This window comes from Dendropsophus ebraccatus, chromosome 4, assembly GCF_027789765.1.
Source record: "Dendropsophus ebraccatus isolate aDenEbr1 chromosome 4, aDenEbr1.pat, whole genome shotgun sequence".
NCBI lineage: Eukaryota > Metazoa > Chordata > Amphibia > Anura > Hylidae > Dendropsophus > Dendropsophus ebraccatus.
Window position 1 is genome coordinate 67,304,965 of NC_091457.1, and position 25,678 is coordinate 67,330,642.

The window sequence follows — 25,678 nt, forward strand, 5'->3', positions numbered from 1 at the left end:
GGGAAAAAACTGCTTCCAAAATGGACTGAAGGGTATTCGTGGGCAGTAAACTCAACCTTCGTTATGGTTGGTCACAGTATGGTTGAACATAACATTGTCTCCAGGTATAAGGGTTCCCCACTGTTTTCAGAGGCCGATATTTCAAAGGAACTCGCCCGTTTAAAGTTGAATAAGGCGATGGGTCCAGATGCTGTCTTAAGGAATGCCATTCAGTGATTGCCTCTCCCCCCCCCCCCATGGATCTGTATAACCAATCCCTCATAACAGGGGATGTGTCTGATGATCGAAGAATGGCCAGTGTTATACCTATCCACTAGAAAGATAGTAGGAGAGGAGACCAGAAACTACAGGCCAGTTAGTTTTACATCTGTAGTCGTAAAAATTATGGAAACCCTAAAAAAGAAAATAATTCAACCCCTAAAAACAACAAATTTAATTGATTCAAACCAGCATGGCTCTACTGAGGGCAGATTATATCAGACTAATCTCACTGATTTATTTGACTATGGCACAAAAGTGTGAATATAGCCTGAACTTCAGCAAAACCTTTGATACAATTCCCCATAAAGAGCTAATAGAGAAGTTAGAGAAAATTGGACTTAAAAGGACAGCTCCGGCCAAAACTTATTTTTAATATGTTATTACTTAACCCCTTCAAGACCAAGCCTATTTGCACCTAAAAGACCAGGCTCATTTTTCAAAATCTGACCTGTCTCACTTTATGCTCTTATAGCTCAGTGATGCTTTAACGTATGCTAACGATTCTGAGATTGTTTTTTCGTCACATATGGCACTTTATATTAGTGGCAAAATTTGGTCACTACTTAGTGTGTTTTTTGTGAAAAACATCAAAATATCATGAAAAATTTAAAAAATTAGCATTTTATGAACTTTGAAATTCTCTGCTTCTAAAAAAAGAAAGTCGTATCACATAAATTAGTTACTAAGTCACATTACCGATATGTCCTCTTTATTCAGGCTTCATTTCATAAACATATTTTACTTTTTTAGGGTGTTACGGGGCTTAGAAATTTATCAGCAAATTACCACATTTTCGTAAGTTTCCAAAACTGATTTTTTTAGGGACCAGTTTTTTAAGTTGATTTAGGAGGTTTGTATACTGGAAACCCCCATAAGTGACCCCATTTTGGAAACTAGACACCTTAAAGAATTAATCTAGGGGTATAATGATTTTAACCCTACAGGGGCTGGAGGAAAGTATTCACCATTAGGCCGTAAAATTGTCCAATAATATATACGTTTAGATTAAAGTTTCTCATTTTCAAAAGGAACATGAGAGAAAAAGCACCCCAAAATTCGTAACACAGGTTCTCTTGAGTACTACGGTACCCCATATGTGGGCGTAAACCACTGTATGGGCACACAGCGGGGCTCAGAAGGAAGGGAGCACCAATTAGCTTTACCATTGCAGATTTTGCTGAAGAAGTTTCCGAGCGCCAGGTGCATTTGCAGAGCCCCTGTAGTGTCAGCAGAGAGAAAACCCCCCATAAGTCACCCCATTTTGGAAAGTACATCCCTCAAAGAATTCATTTTGGGGTGTGGTGAGCATTTTGACCCCAAAGGTATTAGAGGAAAGTATTCAAAAGTAGACAGTAAAAATGAAAAACTCGAATTTTTCCAATAATATGTTCCTTTAGTTTGAAATTTCTCAATTTCACGAGGAACAAGAGAAAAAAAAGTACCCCAAGATTTGTAACGCAGATTCTCCTGAGTAAAAAGGTACCTCATATGTCGGTATAAACCACTGTATGGGCACACAGCAGGGCTCAGAAGGAAAGGACCGCCAATTAGCTTTTTCAATGCAGACTTTGCTGAAGAAGTTTCTGAGCGCCAGGTGCGTTTGCAGTGCCCCTGTAGTGCCAGCGGAGTAAAATCTCGCCATAAGTCACCCCATTTTGGAAAGTGCACCCCTCAAAGAATTCATCTTGGTGTGTGGTGACCATTTTGACCCCAAAGGTATTAGAGGAAAGTATTCAAAAGTAGACAGTAAAAATGAAAAACTCGAATTTTTCCAATATGTTCCTTTAGTTTGAAATTTCTCAATTTCACGAGGAATAGGAGAGAAAATTCACCCCAAAATCTGTAACGCAGGTTCTCCTGAGTAGAACGGTACCGCATATGTTTGTATAAACCACTGTATGGGCACACAGCAGGGCTCAGAAGGGAAGGAGCGCCAATTAGCATTTTCCGTGCAGACTTTTCTGAAGAAGTTTCTGAGCACCAGGTGCGTTTGCAGAGCCCCTGTAATGTCTACAGAATAGAAACCCCCAAAAGTCACCCCATTTCGGAAAGTGCACCCCTCAAAGAATTCATCTTGGGGTAGGATGAGCATTTTGGCCCCACAGGTATTAGAAGAAAGTATTCAAAATTGGCCAGTAAAAATAAAAAACTTGAATTTTTCCAATAATAGTTTGAAATAGTTTGGTTTAGTTTGAAATTTCTAAATTTCACAAGTACACAGGAGAAAAAATGTACCTCAAAATCTGTAACACAGGTTCTCCTGAGTACAACGGTACCCCATATGTGGGCATAAACCACTGTATGGGCACACAGCAGGGCTCAGAAGGGAAGGAGCGCCAATTTGCTGGAGTAAAATCGCACCTAGTAATAGTTATTAGAATAGCACAGTTACTAAAATAAAATAAAAAAAATTAGATTACAGGTAATGTGGGGTGGTTACGGACAGTCTGAGGTGGTTCCGGGTAATCTGGAGGTGGTCCCGGGTAATCTGGAGGTGGTTACGGGTAATCTGGGGTGGATACAGTCAACATGGGGTGGTCACGGGCAACCTGCTGTGGTTACAGGCAACCTGGGGTGGTTACGGGCAACGTGGAGTGAATACGGACAACCTGCTGTGGTTACAGACAGACAATCTAGGGTGATTACAGACAATCCGGGGTGGTTACAGACAATCCAGGGTGGTTACAGACAATCTGGGGTGGTTACAGGCAACCTGCGGTGGTTATGGCAACCTGGGGTGGTTACAGGCAACCTGGGGTGGTTACGGGCAACCTGGGGTGAATACGGACAACCTGCTGTGGTTACAGACAATCTGGGGTGGTTACAGACAATCTGGGGTGGTTACAGATAAACTGAAGTGCTAATAGGTAATCTGAGGTGGATACCTGTAATCTGGCGTTGTTACGGGCAACCTGGGGTGGTTTTGCGCAACCTGCGGTGGTTACGGGCATCCTGGAGGGGTTACAGACAATCTAGAATTGTTACGGATAGACTGAAGTGCTTATAGGTAATCTGGGGTGGGTACATATAATTTGGGGTGGTTACAGGCAATCTGGGGTGATTACGGACAATCTGGAGGGGGTCACTGGCAACGTGCGGTGGTTACGGGCAACGTGCGGTGGTTACGTGCAATCTGACGTGATTACGGACAACCTGGGGTGGTTAAGGGCAACCTGCGGTGGTTACTGGTAATCTGGGGGGGTTAGGGGTAATTTGGGAGTAAAATGCAATTATTACTATAATAAAAAGTGTGTGTTTTATTTTTTTGTATGTTTGTCACTTTTTGAACTTTATACATTCATTTTCACTGTATTACTATGATTACTGTGATATTTTCTATCACAGTAATCATAGTTTAGTGACAGAGACCAAATTGGTCTCTGTCACTTTAAATTTTCAGAGCTGCCTGGTTGTGGAGCGCATGCGCACTTCATAACCAGCCAGGACGCCGAAGAGGAAGGAGCTCCAGGATACGGTAATGTATAAGGGGTAGGGGGTGACTGGGAGGCTGGGTTAACGGGGGGGGGGGGGGGGGTGTTGGGCGGGGACACATCACTTTTTATCCCCTGTCACCAATCATTTATGGTGACAGGGGATAAAAAGTGCCTGGAGCACATGGTACAAGCGATCAGCGGTATATAGTATATACCGCTGATCACTTGTACCGGGACCCTGCAAGGGGGTCCCTGATCACTGCCCCATGCTCTCCGCTACCTCCGGTGGCGGAGAGCATAGGGGCTTTCATTCATTTTTACTTTAGATCACTGTGAACAGACATTAGTCTGTTCACAGTGATAGCGGAGGCCATCTTGGATCTGATGGCCACCGCGGGGAGGGGGGTTAGTGATCGGGGCACAAGGGGGGCTGATCTGGGGTCTGATTTTACTTATTTCATCTCCCCCCCCCCACGTGAAAATACAGCGGCGGCACTGGCCCATTAGTGACCGCCATTTTGGCGGTCACTATGGGGTTAATGGGGGTCAGCTGCGGGATCGCAGCTGATTCTCATTATCTCCGGTGCTATACACAGATGAGAGCGGGATCGCTATCTCTGCAGCGATCCCGCTATCATCATAAACCCCCGTCAAAGCAGGAACGTATATATATATATATATATTCCTACTGCACGGGGCATGTGCAATAGGAACGTATACATACAGATTGCTGACGCGAAGGGGTTAAGGAAAGTTAGACAAATTCCTAATGTACACACATAGTGCTATTTCCCTTAATTTAGTAGATCAGGCAGGCTTCATATCCTCTAAAAAACCGTGATGTCACGAATCAGGTGTAATTCATATGGAGTGTCCAGCAGGGGGCGCACTATATGCACAAGTATATGAAACTGTATGTAATGTAGTGTTAGTGAGTGGTTACAGTACTGTGGTGTACCCCGCCCCCCCAGTGATGTTATATCGTAGGAGCGTCCGGTCACTTGCCAGATAGTGAAGTGTGACTCCACGCCAGTGGTGGCTGGCCAAGATACAGCCGGACCTTGCGGTGTTACTTCGTGACGCCAGTGTCGGGTAGGCACACAGGTGTGATGGCACGCGAGATTATGAGGTTTCTCTTGATAAAGCACTCTGTAGTAGAAATGCAGTGTAGGATACAGTCGTGCAGACTGAGTAGTGTACTGAGTGATACAGAGAAGCAGAGTAGCAGAGAGAAGGATGTCGTGAGAGTCTCAACCAAAGTAGTACTGTGCTCTGCTGTGATGTTGGAGGATGAGATAGAATACTGTTTAGAAGAAGAAAATTACACCTGTGCCCGTGTATTGACCTTTCTATTAGTGTTCACACCACCTTATGCCCACTAGACTCGGCTAAACCTTGCTAGAGGGTGATACAGGCCCCAGACCTTGTTACCTGGGATGAGCAGAATGCTGAGGGTTCCCTGCTGACACCTGCGCTGCGAGATCCGGATCAGTTCCTAGCTTCTGTGCCTTTTATGGATACTGTCCTGCTCTGTAACACTCCTTGTCCATGGCATGGGTTGAGATTGTCTCTGACTTGTCCTCTCTTAGAAGGGGTTTAACAGTGCATAGTGTTGTGAAGCGTTACTGATAAGAAAACAGTTGGCTGAGTCCTGTCTTGCTTCCTACCCATGCGGGGTTCTAGCTAAGACTAACCTTCATGGGTACGGGGACTTGGCAGAGGGCCAGGGCCCAGAGAGGAGCACTGTGGAGAGCTATCTCGCTTGTGTCCTTTCTCTACAATGTCCCACACAAAAGACTCATGCACCTCCTCCACCCATGTGACTTCCTTCCTCGGCGTAACTAACGTGCGCTGTGAGTGGGTGAAGAGTGCAATATTAGAAGTAAAGAGAGAGCTGATAGGAGAGAAGAACAGATTCCTATTCATCTGCAGATGTGTGACATACAAATAAACAATAACCATTTATACACTTCAAATATGCACAAGCCAAAAAGACAGAAATGGCTGCACATCGCACCCATGGCTGACACGAAAGCTTATTCAGCTACATTTAAAACCAACATCAGAAGTTAGTATATAATTTGGCCAAACCATATTGCCTCATGTACCACGTGCAGGTCTTCTGATACACATGAGTCCCTAACCAAAACACATCACTGTGCCGGTCAGCGACCACAATCCCCGCAATACGTGCGCAAGCAGAGAAGGGGGGGCCATGGAATGGCCCTGTAACCCCATTGTCACAGGACCAGACCCTAAAAGGGCCCCCCCGAACCCCGCAGGCGGAAAAAGTGGACGCCAAGCAACACAAGTGTGAACAAGCTCTTACCTCTCTCCATTCCTCTGCAGGTAGAAGGGAGAATACTGGGAGATCCTCCCCTTATGTACACAGGTGCTTCCTGCCAATTTGGATCACATGGGTCTTACAAAGCACGAGTGCTAGCCACAATGAAAAAAGGGACAGAATACATAAAATATGCACAAGCCAAAAAGACAAATGGCTGCACATCGCACCCATGGGGGCCATGGGTCGCAGGGCCGTCCCATGGCCCCCGTTCCCTGACTGTGCGTGCCTGCGGGGTTGGTGGCCACTGACTGGCACGGTGTGGACTTAGTGTAGGAACCCATGTGTATCAGATACCGGCACGAGGTACATGGGGCAGTATGGCTTGATCAATTCATACACAAAATTCTGATGTGTTTTTTATTTAGCCTAGGGGCACTAGTATCAGCCATAGGTGTGAGGTGCAGCACTCTTTTTCTTCCCCGAACCGCATTTATACACTTCAGCTGTGCAGCTTCTAAATACACATAACTAATAGAGTGACATCTAGTGACGAAACTTTAGTACTACTTTCATCACCACACAAGTACAATAAGTACAGACTTTTACAAGGGGTGTATATAACAGTAACACCCGTGGTAGGACACCACAGTACACCATCCTTTATTGATGGAATACGTTTATGGAATACTTTGTGTCCTTGCTCCCCAACTGGTCGGCACCGAGCAGGGAGGCAGAGAGGTGCCTGTGCATCTAACTATCTCCCTCCCTGCTCAGTGCCGTGGGACAGATACACACTGTACTACTACTCCCATCATGTGCTCATACTATGAGCACTCCTGACCAGTGCTCAGGAGCACTCATAGTATAAGCAGATGATGGGGGAGTAGCCGATCCCCATGACCAATCCCCCAGCCGCCCCTCCGCCACTGCTGCACAGCCGCCACTGCGCAGCTGATTACCTCCCCACATAGTACCAGGGCCAATGCCGATCCCCATCACCCACCCCACAAGCCCCCTTGTCGCTGCACAGCCGTTCACCTCCCCGCATAGAACCAGGGCCAATCCCCATAACCAACCCCCCAGCTGCACAGCTGTTCACTTCCCTGCCGTCCCGGTGACTGCCACGCTCACTGCTGCCCCAGTGTCCTGCTGACTCAGTCCCTGATGTCTTCCCTGGCAGCTCTCATCATCATCATCATGATAAGAGCTGCCGGGGGTGAAATCAGGGACAGAGTCGGCAGGATGCTGGGGTGACGGTGAGTGTGGCAGTCGCCAGGAGGGCAGGGAAGTGGACGGCTGTGTGGCAGCGGGCTGGGGGGTTGATGATGGGGACCGGCCCTAGTACTATGCGGGAAGGTGAACGGTTGTGCAGAGGTGGTGGCTGTGTGGCGGCTGGGGGATTGGTGATGGGGATTAGCCCCGGTACTACTCCCCCATCATCTGCTCATACTATGAGCGCTCCTGAGCACAGGTCAGGAGCGATCATAGTATGAGCACATGATGGGAGGAGTAGTACATTGTGTAACTGTCCAACGGGACCGAGCAGGGAGGGAGGGGGGAGGTAGTTAGATGCACTGGCACCTCTTTCCCTCCCTGCTCAGTGCTGTTCATTTGGAGAGCAAGTGTCCTTGCTCCCCAAAGTATTCCATAAACATATTGCATAAATAAAGGCTAGTGTACTGTAACCACTCACTAACACTACATTACATACAGTTCTATAGACCAGTGCTTCTCAAACTATTTCTTCTGGAGCCTCACCCAACAGACCAAGGCAATGCCTGGGCCTCAGACTGACCAAGAGGGTGCCTGCGCCTTAACATCTGTGGTGAAAGTCCATTTAAAAGCTGAAAATAATGCTAGGGCTTCCTTCACCTGCCTCTCAAGCTCTAGATTCTAATAAAGCAAGTACAAAATTAATTAATAATGTTGCTAAAATGGAGCTTTTGGAGGACTGTGCAGATCATAGTCACTTTTGTGAAAACTGGCTCCCCAGCTGGGCCTCACCAACAGCTAGGAGGCGCCTCACTGGTGAGGCCCGCCTCACAGTTTGAGAAGCACTGCTATAGACAATACAGTTTCATAGACTTCTACATATAGTGCACCCCCTGCTGGACACTCCATATGAATTACACCTGATTTGTGACGTCACGGTTTTTTAGAGAATCTGAAGCCTGCCTGATCTACTAAATTAAGGGAAATAGCATTTTATGTGGATTTACCATAATTAATGTACATTAGGAATTTGTCTAACTTTTCTTAAGTAATAACATATTAAAAATATGTTTTGGGACTTCCGGTGCCGGCTATGTGGAAAACATGGATATAGTCATTGGCTGTATCCATGTTTTCCAGACAACCTTAGAGCTTTATCCAACTTCAGCAGCCCCAGCTAATCAAATGCCGAACGTTCGGGTTCGGATGGACTCGAACCCGGTTCGCTTATCTCTAGTGGAAATCCAGTCTGAAGGATGTTGGGCTTCCATTTACTATTGGGAAATATATGCAGATATGGTCCCACCCAGAGATACAACCTGATGCAGGGGGCAGGCTATACCATAAATGGAAAGACAAGGAGTTTATCCTTATCAAACATGTCCTCTATGACACTGAACATAGATACCTTACGTTCACTGAGGTCCAAAGTACATACGGCTTACAGTTTTTATTGTATAACCAAATACTAGTTTTTTTTAAAACCAGGCTGAGGCAGTTGAAATCTCTATATCAATCGTCTTTTCTTGATGATGTGATCCAACTTGAATCACTCCCTCTCTTATCTGTCATAGGCATTGAGGGGACAAATCTCAAAACTATCAGCTCTGAGAGTCTTTCAGCACTGGGAATCTTTTTTCCAACAAGAGGATCTTACCAAACCCATTTTAGATGGGATGGCCTAAGTTCGTAAGGCTGTAATTAATGAAAATTGGAAGAAGATACAATTTAAAATTATACATAATGCAAAATATGGTTTCACCCTACCCTAGACTCTAGAAAAACCAGACCGTATTGAGGCATGTTCAAATTGCAATGCCCGAGGCACGGATCTAGTTTATGGGCTTGTCTCCTGTCCCATTACGAGGCTCTTTTTGGTCAAACTTTAAGAACTTTTTGCTGGTAAACTGAAAATCAATATCATAAAATATATCGGTGCAGCTCACAAAAACGAGAACCTGTAAAGCAGAGGTTGAACTAAAAGGCACCCAACCTAGCAATGGGTGATTTAAGGATACGTAAAAAGATTAGGTATTAGTCCTCAGGCTTAGATACAGTCCTTATATCTCAAAACATATATATTTTAATTCAATAATAAACATCATAAAATAGTGTTGTCACAATAAATTTTGCAATCGATCTTAATTTCTAAAAGGTTCATCAATTGTCCACGATAGGGATATAGTAAAAGCAGTAAAAAATAGTGATGCTTCCTGGATGTAGTGCGGTGCCGCTGGGCCCTGGCCAGGTATGCGGTGATTGCTAGTCAGCCCTTTCAAATGTCTCCAAGTTGGAGTTTTTGTGATGTTCAGACCACAGGTGATTTTTGGACTTGTAGTCCTTTATATGATCTATGTGTGTAGTCTCTTAAATTCAGCGTCTTCCCGGAGGGGATCGCTGGTTAGAAAGTAACTTTACAAGCACACATTTCAATATTGGAAACGGTAAGATGTAACCTTGTTAGCTACAATGTGATAGTAGTGGCGGCGTTATACCGCCTCTCACCCGTCCTGAGGTTAGACTTTAGCCCGGCTCCCTCTGTGTGGAGGACAGTCTCTGGTGGGGACTCTGACCTAGAGCAGTTCTGCAGCGCGTCCTCGTGGTTCTGAACTGATGTTCGCGTGCAACATCACAGCCTCGTTCTCGTCCCCGGGGATGATGCAGGGTTCGCTAATCCTCGCTAATAGTGTGGGATGGACCATTGCAACCGTCCCAAACAATATGTGGGACGGACCAAAAGACAACTAAAAGTGAGGATTAGCGAACATATATACGCAATATCAGAAAAGGGGAACTTACACATCCCCTATCACTACATTTCAAGGAAGTACATCAATGCGACCCTTCTCAACTAACATTTGCAGCCATTCAGAACGTTCAGAAAGATTGAAGAGGGGGTGACTATGTGAGTAAGATGTCAAGGATCGAATCACAAAATCTTTGAGTTTGACAGTCTTGAACCCAGGGGCCTAAATGCAGAGATGGAAGTATTCGGATTCCTCTGAATTTTGTTTAATTTATTATTTCATTTATATATACTCTCCTGGGGCCCCTGAGCCACAGACAATTCCGTGCCTGGCCATCTTACACGGCGCTGGAGCCGCCCCTGCCCCTCGGGCCCCAGGCCTAATCCTCCTGCCCCTCTGATATCTGTCCGCCTCCACCTTTACTAAGAAAGCCTTTACTCTAGGTTACATATTAAACCGAATCTAATTTTATTTTCATATATATTTATTTTTCATACATTTTTATATGCATTGTTTATAGGTTTTATATATGTTCACCTTACACCTTAGACTTATCTGGTCATATTGCTGTATGTTCACTTTTGCGAAGTTACGATTAGTCTGCATCTACAAGGTGCGTTTTTAAAAGTTTTCTCCCATTTGTTTCTTTTGTAAAGTCTGATTCTAGTTTTATTAAGAAAGATTTTATCTCAGGCTACACACCCAATGATCAAACCGAATCCAACTTTGATATAGTGTTCTTATTTATTCTTCATATTTTTTACATGCACCTGTTATAGGTATCATTTACACGTGTTGGTTTTATAAATGTTTTATTAATGTTTATCTTACATTTTATACTCATTATCTGGACATACTGCTGTGTGTTCACTGTTGCAAGTTTATGACTAGTCTGCATTCACAAGGTGCATTTTCCATGCATCTTTTTACCCACCTGAAACGGAGTCTTTACAGGCCCCAATTACCGAAGATATATACATCTATCCTTTATGAACTACCTTTTTACATAAAGTGTCGATTTTTTTCATACACAAAAAATTTTTTAAGTCTGTCCAATACTATGAATTCAGGGACGGAAGAAATCCCAAAAATATGGTCTGGACCATTGTTATCCAGTCCGGATTTTCCTCCTAATACAGGACTAATCAAAGACTAGATATAAATGTCGCCTTCAACAGAGGCTCACGATCATTACTACTGTCACTGACAAAGAGGTTAAACAGAAAAAAAACCTTGAAACGAGTTTGGCATATAACCTAACAATATAAAGGACTAGCTACCCTCCAGTCACATTGATCAAGGCTACGGCAATCTGGGGCCCCCCGATATGCTATCATACCCTTTGTAACTAGTCTATACACAGTATCATCCAATGGCCAGCAGCTACAATCTGCATCATCCCCGGGGACAAGAACGAGGCTGTGATGTTACGCGCGAACATCAGTTCAGAACCACGAGGACGCGCTGCAGAACCGCTCTAGGTCAGAGTCCCCACCAGAGACTGTCCTCCACACAGAGGAAGCCGGCTAAATTCTAACCTCAGGACGTGTGAGAGGCGGTCCAAAAATCACCTGTGGTCTGAACAACACAAAAACTCCAACTTGGAGACATTTGAAAGGGCTGACTAGCGATTTTTGTTCTTTTTGTATGTTTTATTTATATCATGTGAACAAGTCATGTGACTCCTCTATCCAGGTGGTTCCTACACCTGTGGGCATTTTCCCACAGGAGGAGTCACTCCTTGTAGTACGTACTTATACCCTGTAAATTATACTTACCTTTGCCATGATTAAGAGGTGTCTACCTCGTAACGAGTCGGCGTGTTTTTAAGTCTGTTATATTTTTTTATGATGCCTTAAAATAAAGATCAAATATTTTTACTGAAGAGCTGGAGACGATTTTTCTTCTTGTCTATATTGGACTATACGGGATACGGACAATATTGAGTTTTTCGTGCTCCGAATCAGGAAAGCCATTTATACCATTGTAGCAAGCATGGTGAGCTGATTGAAAGTGTTTCTTTTTTTATGTGGTTATCTGACTAGCGATCACCGTATACCTGGCCAGGGCCCAGCGGCACCGCATTACATCCAGAAAGCATCACTTTTTTTTTTACTGCTTTTACTATATCCCTATCGTGGACAATTGATGAACTGTTTTTACTATATTTCTATCGTGGACAATTGATGAACCTTTTAGAGATTATATCGATCGCAAAATTTATTGTGACAACACTATTTTATGATGTTTATTATTGAATTAAATATATATGTTTTGAGATATAAGGACTGTATCTAAGCCTGAGGACTAATACCTACTCTTTTTGAAAATCAATATCACTTTAGATCCATTGTTGCTTATGTTTCATATTCCTCAGGCTGAGAATAATCTGACTACACTTGTGCATGTTTTCATATTAGTAGCCAAACGTTGCCTCCTGACGCACTGGCTGGTGCCCAACATGCCTACCCCTGACGAAGTAGTGAGTCAAATAAAGCGATATCTGCATCACGATCAATTAGAGTTACTAAGAAACAAGGAGAAATGCACTAGTGGCTTCTTTAAGAAGTGGAAGACATTTACGGTATATGTTGTTTCCTATATCAGGATAAGATCATACACCTTATGTTACCGTTCATGGATACGCTATGGTAGCTTAAAAAAGATGTTGCAGGCATGCTAGGGAAACTAAAAATACCGTCTTAGATCTCATGTTAAGAGAAGATTTTCTATGCCTATGCTTTATCATATCTGCTGATTGTTGTGAATTCTTTGCATAATGTACCGTACAATATGATCTATTGGTGGCTTAGTTGTACCGCCTCTTGCGTTTATTGGATTGTAAACATATAAAATCAATTAAAAAAAATATGTTTTGGCTGGAGTTGTCCTTTAATCCCTAGATAGTTCACTGGATTTAGGGTTGGCTGAAGGATAGATATCAAAGTGTTATTGTTAATAGTGTATATTCTGAGCAGAGACTGGTTACAAGTGGTGGCCACAAGGGTCTGTTCTGAGTCCTAGTCTTTTTGTATATGTTTGTAAGTGACATAGAAGAATATTTGGTAGGTAAGGTTTGTATGATGACACAAAAGTGTGCAATGGGGTTGATATTCCTGGTGGTGTCAGTAATATGGAAAATGATTTAGCTTCACTAGATATTTGGTTATAAACAATGGAAAATGCCGTTCAATGTTTCCAAATGTAAAATAATGTAGATTATCATATCGGTAGCTCTGTGTTGTCAAAGAGAGAAGAATTTAGGGGTAGTGATTTCTGACAGCATTAAAGGAGTACGCTAGAGAAAAAAAAAAAGTTCTTTCATATCAACTGGTCTCTGAAAGTTGTAATTTTTAATACATTTGAATAAAAACTATTGAACCAGAAAATATTAATAAAATAGAAAGTTATAATTTTGTAATTTACTTCTATTTAAAAATCTCAAGTCTTTAAGTACTCATCAGCTGCTGTATATCCTGCAGGAAATTATGTTTTCTCTTCAGTCTGACACAGTGCTCTCCAGAGCAGTAGCAAATTTCCATAGAAAACCTTTTCTGCTCTGGATAGTTCCTGTCTCGGGCAGAGATGTCAGCAGAGAGCACTGTGTCCCTGCAGGACATACAGCAGGTGATAAACATGGGAAGACTTAAGATTTTTAAATAGAGGTACATTACACACACACACACACACATACATATATATATATATATATATATATATATATATATATATATCTCTTTCTGAAACCAGTTAATTGGAAATAAAAAGAATTTTGCCTTATTGATAATAAACTGCAAAGCAAAGAAAATACATTTAAACACATGGGGGAGATTTATCAAACATGGTGCAAAGTGAAAATGGCTCAGTTGCCCCTAGCAACCAATCAGATTCCACCTTTCATTTCCCAAAGAGTCTGTGAGGAATGAAAAGTGGAATCTGATTGGCTGCTAGGGGCAACTGAGCCAGTTTCCGTTTAGACCATGTTTGATAAATCTCCCCCATGGAATATAGTGTGCTGCATACGTTTAGGCACATTTTAAAGGGGTTATCCAGAATTAGAAAAACATGACCACTTTATTCCAGAGGTAACATGACTATTGTCTTCAGTTCAAGTGTCGTTTGCAATTGGGCTCCATTCACTTAAATGGAACGGAGTTGCAAAACAACACCCAAACTGGAGACAAGAAATGTGCTGTCTCTGGAAGAAAATGGCCATGTTTTCCTTTTAACCAGGGCTGCGGAGTCAGTAAGCCACGGCTCTGACTCAGACTTCTGAATTTTATCAGGACTGACTCCTGCTCTTCTCTAAATGGCCAATCGTATACCAGGGGAGTTATTTATCACACTGGCTCAGCAGCTTCTCCCTAATGTCCTACATGCTCCTGCGGGGACATCTGAGTGAATAAGGAAAGATATAAAGCAGCTTCTTCTGTGTGTGCAGTGGATGCAGCCAGTCTCCAGCCTCCATGTCCTGAACAACTCATGGACTGAGACTAGATGGAGCAGGTGGTCTTTACCTGCTGACAATCTTCTATTTTTCTAACTAAATATTAACCCCTTAAGGACCGGGCTAATTTTCGTTTTTGCCTCCTTGTGTATATAAGGCCATAGCAGTTGCATTTTTACACCTACGGACCCACGTAAGCCCTTATTTTTTGCAACACTAATTGTACTTTGCAATGACAGGCTGAATTTTTGCATAAAATATGCTTTGAAACCAGAAAAAAAATATATGCGTGGTGAAATTGAAAAAAAAAAAACGCAATTCTTTTACTTTGGGAGGGCTTCGTTTTTACGCCATGTGTCCAATGGAAAAACTGACATGTTATATATGTTCCTCGAGTTGGTATAATTAAAACAATATGTAACTTGTATAACTTTTATATTAACTGATGGCTCGTAAAAAATTAAAACCTTTTACAGAAAATAAACGTTCCTTAAAATCGCTCTATTCCCATGCTTATAGCGCTTTTATCCTTTGGTCTATGGGGCTGTGTAGATGCACGGTCCTATTCTGTTGTGGACCATAGATGGACACTCCCATAAGTGCCGTAGGTGTAGACTGCACTGTAAGTGTATCCCGCCCCTTATAAATAGAGCCATAATACAATCACAGGCATGAAACCTAGGCTTGGGCACATGGGTGAAAGTCTTTGCAGGATGAACATACCGTAAGCACATGTTCACACAGCACATGGAAGGGGCAGAAATCATAGTATAGAGCTACTGTGTAGTCCATGGCACGTAGGGATGCACGATGCACCGAAATATCGATACTACTATCGATATTTCGGGCAAAAAACGATTCAATACCAGGATTTCCTGGTATCGATACTTCATGTTACGCTGCATAATAGTGCAGTGCATAAAGTACAGTGCAGAGAACACGGCCGGCGGCTATCTGAGCGCCGGCCGTGTTCTCTGTATGCCTCTCCCTGCCCCCTGCGGTCACCTCCGCTGCGCGGCTCTCCCTCCGCTCCAAGCGGCGCCATTTTCAAATAGCCGGCACTTGTGTAGATGCGGCTGTCACACCGACAGCGGCATCTAACCACTCCGTATGCAGCAGGGGTCGGCTACTGTGTGTAGCAGACCCCCGCTGCCGGTGTCTCTCTGATAATAGAGTCCGGCTCGGCTAGACTCTATTATCAGGGAAATGATTTATGCAGCGGAGCCGGAGCTGCACAGAGGTCTGGGGAGAGAAGACTAAGAGCAGGAGGTCCCGGAGAGGAGGATGGAGGAGGCGGGTGGATGTGCAGCACATGTGAGGATAGAGCCGGCTGGCAGGTGGGGGAGGGGACGGGGTTGTGAGGAGCAGACATCAGTGATGTGGGGGGTGACTGGGGGGTGACTGGGGGGGGGGGGGGTCGGCCTTGCTCTGGCTATAGTCTGTGTGCGATCCTGTATGACCTCCTCTTCCTCAGCAATTTTGGTGATTGGTGCAGATAGCAGCTGTGTGGGCAGTCAAGGTATCTGATGCAGCAGAGCTGTCTTAGCGATAGCTGATGCAGCAGAGCTGTCTTAGCGATAGCTGATGCAGCAGAGCTGTCTTAGCGATAGCTGATGCAGCAGAGCTGTCTTAGCGATAGCTGATGCAGCAGAGCTGTCTTAGCGATAGCTGATGCAGCAGAGCTGTCTTAGCGATAGCTGATGCAGCAGAGCTGTCTTAGCGATAGCTGATGCAGCAGAGCTGTCTTAGCGATAGCTGATGCAGCAGAGCTGTCTTAGCGATAGCTGATGCAGCAGAGCTGTCTTAGCGATAGCTGATGCAGCAGAGCTGATGCAGCAGAGCTGTCTTAGTGATAGCTGATGCAGCAGAGCTGTCTTAGTGTTAGCTGATGCAGCAGAGCTGTCTTAGTGTTAGCTGATGCAGCAGAGCTGTCTTAGTGTTAGCTGATGCAGCAGAGCTGTCTTAGTGTTAGCTGATGCAGCAGAGCTGTCTTAGTGTTAGCTGATGCAGCAGAGCTGTCTTAGTGTTAGCTGATGCAGCAGAGCTGTCTTAGTGTTAGCTGATGCAGCAGAGCTGTCTTAGTGTTAGCTGATGCAGCAGAGCTGTCTTAGTGTTAGCTGATGCAGCAGAGCTGTCTTAGTGTTAGCTGATGCAGCAGAGCTGTCTTAGTGTTAGCTGATGCAGCAGAGCTGTCTTAGTGTTAGCTGATGCAGCAGAGCTGTCTTAGACAGATATCACTAACTTTATTTTTAACACAATAAAATAAAAATAGTCCAAAAATTGGTATCACTGTAATAGTGCAGGGGTATTATATTTCTACCACTGTATTTTGTTTTGTTTTTTTATACTTTACTGAGTATCGAACTGGTATTGAGTATCGAAATAAAAAAGTTAGTATCGGTATCGAACTCAAAATTCTGGTATTGTGACATCACTAATGGCACGTACCAGCCTCAGCAGTAACTTTAGTGTGGTGTAATATTTCCCATTGAAGTTAATGGGAGATGGTTTCGTACAAACCACGCCGACTTGGATGCAGAAATTGGCATATATTATACATCCTAATTAATGTAGATTTTAGCCATGTGAACATGGCCTAAGAAAGAAATAAAGCATTAGCCTAAATGTCAATGTGAATAGTGTTGAGCAAACTTGCCGAACGTTCAGGCTAAAGCTTCAGCCATGTTTTCCCGACAGTCCTATGGCTGCATCCAACTTCTCTAGCAGCTGGGAGTCACATGCCAAGCGTTTGGGTTAGGACAAAAGTTGGCAAGTTCGCTCAACACTAAATCTGAAAAATGCCCAGTGAAGTCAATAGAAGTGAATACAAAGATAAAAGAAATCTGCAAAATGAATACAGCCATGCAATGCATAGTAACCATATACATGCAAATAACATAATGTGGAGGATATGGCTCTTTGAAACTCTCCCGGTACATACCACCCACTTTTCCAGCCTGCACTGCTATAGGGAACCATTTTGTGTGTCATTTGCACTAGTTTCCATACATAAGCTTATGTGTGCTAATAATAAAAACAAAACCTTAACATGACAATAGGAACCCACTATAGCAGTAATAATGTAGGATAACAGCTATACACAGTATAAAGCATATTACAATGTCCTCACAGATAGACTCCTACCTACAACTCTGGGAACAGCTGCTCTCTATTCTTGGAGAATTGGTGCAACCAAAAGAAACGTCCCACTAGGAAAGAAAAGTTTAGTTCCCTTTAGGATGGCAGTGAAGTAAATTTCCCCCCTTTGGCCACAGTCACACCCTCATTTCTGTGGCATATATTTTCAAGGTTGTGTGTTTTAGTACATGTACATGTTTTTTGATTCCAAGTCATCTGATTTAAAAATTCTCTTAAAGAATGTAAAACAAATGCCACAAAATACACAACACACATTTACACATACCCCACTGTGGATGGATGCCATGTTGTTAAAGTGTACCTGTCATAACAGCCTGCTGGCAGATCAGCTGAGATTTCATCTGTTAATCCAGAAGTTCTGGTCTCCATGGCTACGAATACACTGACAGTGACACTGTAATGCGCATGACTCCCATGAACACCTTCTGTGCGTTTCCACAACAGATTTCCACTGCAGAAATTACTCCATGTGTGACTCAGACTGGTCTCCCATGGACTTCTAAAAACGTAGCGGGAGATTTATCAAACATGGTGTAAAGTGAAATTGGCTTAATTGCCCCTAGCAACCAATCAGATTCCAAGATACTTTCTAGAGCAATATAGAAAGTTTATTAATTCAAATCTAATTTAAAAAGAGGGACATGTAAGGGGCAAAGAGGGATATGGGTCAAAAGTAAGGACTGTCTCTCTAAAAGTGTGACACTTGGGAGGCATGGACTTGTACTGAAAAAAAAATGCAAGGAATAAAATGCTAGAGCTAGAAATGCAGTAATTTACACTAAAAGGAGAAAACACTAGAGTACAAAAAAAAAACTTTTTGTGGTGTTTTTCAAGCCCATAAAATTGCTTTGCAAAAGTTGAGTCTGAGGAGAGCCTTAGGCCTTATTCACACTTTCAGTAATTTACAGATCCGTATTTCTGTATTCGAGTTGTCTATTCACACAGTAGATTACAAGGATGCAAACCAATGCTGAAAAAATAAAAAGGACATGTCCTAGTGCGGACCCAGATTTTTTTTACGGATCCTCTCATAAAAAATCAATGGGATCTGCTATTTTTTACGGATTGGAAAATGTTTGGCATCCATGTTTCCGTAGAAAAATACGGATTACTCATAGGTAATAATTAGTGAACAGAACTATCTTACAGTAAAGCAAGCCAGAAATGGCAAAGAAAAATGGCTGACAAGCAATTATGTGACTTATTTTAGGATTTGGGCATACTGGTGCTAATTTTTTTTAACCTTTTTAACTTTATTAACTAGTATTGTGCAGTCAGTAAAAGAACGGATTTACGGAAATTCGGATTCAGTACGGATTCCCAATTCATAATTTTTAGTGGATTGTACGAGTCGTATCTAGGGACCAGAAAAAATTACTGAACGTGTGAATAAGGCCTTAGGCTGGTTTCACACTAGCTAAACTTTTTTGGAAAAAAAAAGTTAAAGGGGTTATCCAGCGCTACAAAAACATGGCCACTTTCCCCCTACTGTTGTCTCCAGTTTGGGTGGGGTTTTGAAACTTAGTTCCATTGAAGTAAATGGAGCTTAATTGCAAACTGCACCTGAACTGGAGACAACAGTAGGGGGGAAAGTGGCCATGTTTTTGTAGCGCTGGATAACCCCCTTAAAATAAACCTCAACCCGCCACAGCATTTTTTTTTTTAAATAAGCAAAAATTTACTGTGGACGGATGTTAGCTGCAAGCCAATGGAATTTTAAGAAATGCCATACTTACTCTCTGGCATTTTTTGCCTCTGTGGAAGTCTTTACAAAATTCAGCATTGTGAGGGTTGGTCTTTTTATTTCTGTTCGTCTTAAGGGTGCCTTTACACGTCCTAAATCCACAGCGGATTTCATGCTGTGAGTTTGCAGCGGAATTTTCATTCCATATGTAAGCCGGCCCCTTTAACCCCCCACATGCATTACCTGCTCAGCGCTGCGGCTGTGTGAAGCTCCCAGCTCCCGTCGGTCCCCATCACCCAATTAGTGCTGCCGTGCACAGATTGGCTGAAGGGGAGCAAGGGAAGCGGGGAGCCTCACACACACACAGCCGCGGCGCCAAGCAGGTAATGTATGCTTCGGGGGCTGCGGGCGGCAGGGGGTTAAAGGGGCAGGGTCACATACTGGCAGCGGATAGAAAAAATGCAAACTCGCAGAGTGAAATTCGCTGCGGATCCGGTATGTGTAAAGCTACCCTAAAAACGCCAAAGGCAAAAAAGGACAGGAAAAAACAACACTATAATCTATTTTGGAGGCCAAAAAACCTCAAAAAAGCTGTTTCTCGGGGCATCCTTAGGCTATGTTCCCACACAGTATTTTGGTAAGTATTTTACAACCTAAACCAGGAGTGGACTGAAAACACAGAAAGGCTAGGTTCACACACTGTTGAAATTTAGCAGATGGCCGCCATTTAATGGCAAATAACGGCCGTTATTTGAAAGCAACGACGGCTGTTTTAAAATAACAACAAATATTTGCCATTAAATGACAGCCATTCACTCAATTTCAACAGTGTTTGAACATGGCCTTTCTGTGTTTTCAATCCACTTCTGGATTTGGTTTCAAAATACTGTGCAGGAACATAGCCTGAGAGAGATTTTCACTTATTTTTGAAATGCTGTGAATTTTTCACAACAGAAAATGTTAAAAGGGCCCGACTGCTGGGGTGGAGCCCCTTATACTTACCCCTTTCTCGAAGTCCCAGACCTCGTCCCGCTGCCAAGAAATCCCCGCCGGAAGCCGCGCACGCGCTGACCATAGATGAGTCCGACACCAATAGAGAATGGCTGCTCCAGTCATTCTCTATGGGCATCAGACTCATCTCTGGTGAGCGCGAGCACGGCTTCCAGCGGGGATTTCTCGGCGGGGGGACGGGGTCTGGGAACGGAACTTTGAGAGGGGGATAAGTATAAGGGGCTCCACCGGGTGTGTGGGGGTGGTGGTTAGGGCGGTGGGGTCCAACAGGCTTTACCCCAGCACCTGGGGTGACAGGTCCCCTTTAAGGCAATGTGCCAGAATTCCAATGACAATAGGGGGAGATTTACAGTGGTGTATTTGCCCATAGCAACCAACCAGATTCCAAGTCCTATTCTTTAGAGTATTTTTAAAAATAAATTGGTTGTTATGTTGGTGCTTTATAAATAAAAATATTAAAGTGTCACTGTCGGGTTTATGTTTTTTTTGCAGAAATCAATAGTACAGGCGATTTTAAAGCGTAACTGTCATTTCAGGGTCATTTTTCTGAAAACATTAAATATCAACAGTACAAGCGATTTTAAGAAACTCTGTAATAGGTTTTATGTACTAAAAGAGTTTCCTTCTGGACTGAAAAAGCAATCTCCCAGCCTCCCCCCTCACATCAGATAAAGCAGGATTTCTGTCTCCATTATGTGGCTATGGAGAGGGGAGGGGCTGTTAGGAGTGACTGAGCACAGAGGATTTCTGCACAGCACAACACCCTGCAATCTTCTCTCAGTAAGTTCATAGATAAGCACTGACCTTTCTGACCCCTGAATTTAGCGTTTTAGGTGCCCAGAGAGTCTACAAACAGCTGACCTTCCTGTCACCTCTTCCTGCTCCCTCATCTCCCTCGGCCCCTCCATAAGGATAGAATGGGAGAGCAGAGCCTGTCTTCACTGGCTTCTCTGTAATGAAGACGTGTTTGCCTGATAATGCACAGATAAGAAGTCAGGGGGGGAGGCTGGGAGATTGCTTCTTGAGTACAGAAGGAGGCTTTTTTGGCTGATGAAACCTATTACAGAGTTTCTTAAAATCGCTTATACTACTGATTTCTGCAATAAAAAAAAACATGACAGTTACTCTTTAACCTCTTAAGGACATAGGACGTACCGGTACGTCCTATGTCCTCACTTGCACTTCAAAGCGGGGCCGCGCGGCGGCCCCGCTTTGAAGTGCCGCGATCCCGGGACCGCCGCTATTAGCGGGCACGGTCTGATCGCCGTGCCCGCTAATTAGCTAATCGGAGGCAGCTGTCAAAGTTGACAGCTGCCTCCAATTACCGGAGGCAACGTTTCCCTGGTGTCTAGTGGGGGAGATCGCTCCTCCGGGACCTTGTCCCGGAGGAGCGATCTCCGTTACTGATGCCGGCCGGGGACGCGTCCAAGATGGCGCCGTCCTCGGCTCGGCACTCGTTTACTTCCGGCTGCAGCAGCCGAAAGCAAACGAGTGCCGATCTCATGGATCTCTGCAGCATATCTATGCTGCAGAGATCTCAATGAGAGATCACAGTGTATATACTAGAAGTCCCCCATGGGGGCTTCTAGTATATGTGTAAAAAAAAAAAAAAAAGTGTTGTTAATAGTAAAAAGCCCCCTCCCCTAATAAAAGTCTGAATCACCCCCCTTTTCCCAGGTTTTAAATAAAAGTAAACAAATAAATAAATAAATAAACATGTTTGCTATCGCCGCGTGCGTAATCGCCCGAACTATTAATTAATCACATTCCTGATCTCGTACGGTAAACGGCGTCAGCGCAAAAAAATCCCAAAGTGCAAAATTGCGCATTTTTGGTCGCATCAAATCCAGAAAAAATGTAATAAAAAGCGATCAAAAAGACGTATATGGGCAATCAAGGTACCGATAGAAAGATCAAATCATGGCGCAAAAAATGACACCTCGCACAGCCCCATAGACCAAAGGATAAAAGCGCTATAAGCCTGGGAATGGAGCGATTTTAAGGAACGTATATTGGTTAACAACGGTTTGAATTTTTTACAGGCCATCAGATACAATATAAGTTATACATGTTATATATCGTTTTAATCGTAACGACTTGAGGAACATGCATAACAAGTCAGTTTTACCCCAGGGTGAATGGCGTAAAAACACATTTCCCCCAAATAAAAGAAATGCGTTTTTTTTTTCAATTTCACCACACTTCGAATTTTTTTCTGGTTTCGCAGTGTACTTTATGCAAAAATTCAGCCTGTAATTGCAAAGTACAATTAGTGACGCAAAAAATAAGGGGTCATGGGGGTTTCTAGGTGGAAAAATGCAAGTGCTATGACCTTTTAAACACAAGGAGGAAAAACCGAAAACGTAAAAACGAAAATGGGCCATGTCCTTAAAGGGTTAAGACACTTTATATTTGGGTTTATTAGGCAAATATGCTATTATCTGCATTCAAAAAGCCTTTCCCTGGGTCCCCACCTTCCTCCTCTCCACTGCTCATTATCAGGAAATCTCAACTTTTTTTTACATCAGTCGGATCCTGTCTGTTCTATGGAGAGGGGGAGGAGAAAGAAGGGAGATTAATCGACAGCAGAGAACAAAGGATTACACAGCGGGAGCTATGTAAAAGCCTCTATTCAGAGATCAGAGAGGTCAGTGCTGAATACAGAGGAGAGAGCCCAGTGATGTAGCTGTAAATTAACTCTTTGTTGTCCTGTTTTGGTGCCTCATCTCCCTCCACCCCTCCCCTCTTCATAGAGAACAATGAAGACAGGGGGGAGAGCTTAAAACTGCTTTCTCATGATAAAATGATTAAACGACAGGTACACTTTAACCCCTAGACAACCCTGGTCGTACAGTTAGGCCATGGAAGTCTGTCACCAGCCAACCCAGGTCGTAACTGTACGCCCTGGGAGTTTCTCCTGTTATGGAGCGCGCTCCCATAGGAGGTGGGGGCCGGCTGCAGTGAGCAGCCGGCACCTCACCATTAATGACAGACTGCAGTGATCGCGCTGCAGCGTGTCATTAACTCCTTAAACGCTGCTGCGTTTAAGCGTAAGTGACAGGGGGAGTCCCCTGTCACTGACCGATCAAAACGTCCGATCTTCACAAATATGGTATTTATAAAAACTAGAGATCATGGCGGAAAAAATTACCCCCCGTAGGTGAAAAAGTAAAATCGTTATAAGCGTCACAATAGGCCCATTTTATTTAAAATTAAAAAAAGGATTGCATAAAAAAAAATATATATATATATATAACATATATATAACATAATCTGTGTAACCTGCATATGGTTGTGTTCGGGCTGACCTATAGAGTAATAGTATCATGTCGCTTTTACCATATAGTGCATTACGTAGACACAGGAACCCCCCAAACGTTACCATATTGCATTCTTTTTTACGATTTCACCTATTTATATCTTCATAAATAATAATTTTGGGGGTCCAGTCATACATGTTATGGTAGAATGAAAGACGCCATTACAGAGTACAACTATTCCTGTAAAAAAACAAGCCCTTACATGGCCCTGTAGATAGTAAACTGAAAGTGCTAGAGCTCTTAGAAGGGGAGGAGGGAAAAACGAAAACACTAAGATCAAAATTTGCGCAGGCCACTGGGTCATTTTGGGCCTGGTCCTCAAAGGGTTAATATTATTATTGTTATGGGCCACTGCTCCTCTCCTACTTTGCACAAGATTTGATACATTTATTAGCATAGTGAGTAGGCAGTTCCTTCCAAAAAGAAAAGGGATGCATTGGTGACCAGATAATCAGGAAAACTGCATTGGCAAGAGAGAGGCCCGAGTAAGGATACTATTTGTTATTTTCCCAGCAACATTAAAAAAACCCTCCCTGCCTGGAAAAAAAAACCTTCACACATACTGTAGCAAGTTCACAGCGGATTTCACAATGCAAATTTAGCACACAATCTGCTGCAAAACCTGGTAACATTACAATCTATGTCCCTTTTCATTCCGCTGTGAGAATGTAGCAAATTTAACTGATTAGCTGCCAGTAAAAATTATAAATAGCCAATTCTTACCTTCCCGCGCTGCCAGCTCAGCTCTTAGCTCAGTGATTGGCTGAGCGGCTGGCAGTGAGCATGCACCCAGAGACTGAAGCAGGAGCGCAACAAAGGTAAGCATTTGGTACCAGATTTATTAAAGGGTGTAATATTTAGACTGGTGAAAACTGCCCACAGCAACCAATCACAGCTCCACTTTCAGCTCTGGTAAAATGAAAGAGGAGCTGTGATTGGTTGCTGTGGGCAGTTTGCACTTGTCTAAATTTTACACCGTTTGATAAACCACCCCCTTGCTGTCTATTATTTTTACTGGCAGCTAATTAATTAAATATGGTTTTCACTACATTCTCGCGGCAGAAGGAAAATCCACTGCAAGAATGCAGGGCCAAGGACTGTAGAGTTGCTATGTCTGAGCACAGCCTTAATCCTTTGAGGACCAGTCCCAAAATGACCCAGTGGACCGCACACATTTTCATTTTTGTGTTTTCGTTTTTTTTCTCCTCCTCTTCTAAGAGCTCTAGTGCTTTCAGTTTTCTATCTACAGGGCCATGTAAGGGCTTGTTTTTTACAGGAATATTTGTACTTTGCAGTGGCGTTTTTCATTCTACCATAACGTGTATGATGGAACCCCAAAATTATTATTTATGAAGATATAAATTGGTGAAATCGTAAAAAAAGAATGCAATATGGTAACTTTTGGGGGGTTTCTGAGTCTACGTAATATGGTAAAAGCAACATGGTACTATTACTCTATAGGTCAGCCCGAACACAACCATATGCATGTTTACACTGATTCTCTAATGTTATATATTTTTTTTTTTATTAAATCTTTTTTTTTTTGGCAATTATTAATAAAATGGGCCTCTGGTGACGCTTATAACATTTTTAGTTTTTCCCCTATTGGGCTGTATGGGGTGTCATTCTTCTTGCCATGATCTCTAGTTTTTATTAATACCATATTTGTGTAGCTTGGGCCTTTTGATTACTTTTTAGTACATTTTTTTTATATATATAATGTAACAAAAAAATCGGTAATCCTAGTGCTTTTTTTACTCTTTTTGTTTATGCCGTACGCAATGACCATTGTTATATTTTAATAGATTGGACAATTACGCACACTACAGTTTATAATATGTTTTATTTATTTTTATATGCTTTGTTTATATAATGGGAAAGGGGGGTGATTTTAACTTTTATTTGGGGAGGGGCTTTGGGGTATTTATAAAAACATTTTTATTCACTTTTTATTTTTTACACAGTCCCTGGGGGACTTTTACGTATAAGTATTAGATTACATACACCGTACAATGCTATGCCATAGGCATAGCATTGATTAGTGTGAAAGGTGTTTTGTTCATTGAGCCTGCCTGTGGCAGGCTCAACGAGCAGAAAGCCGACCAGACCGCACGGA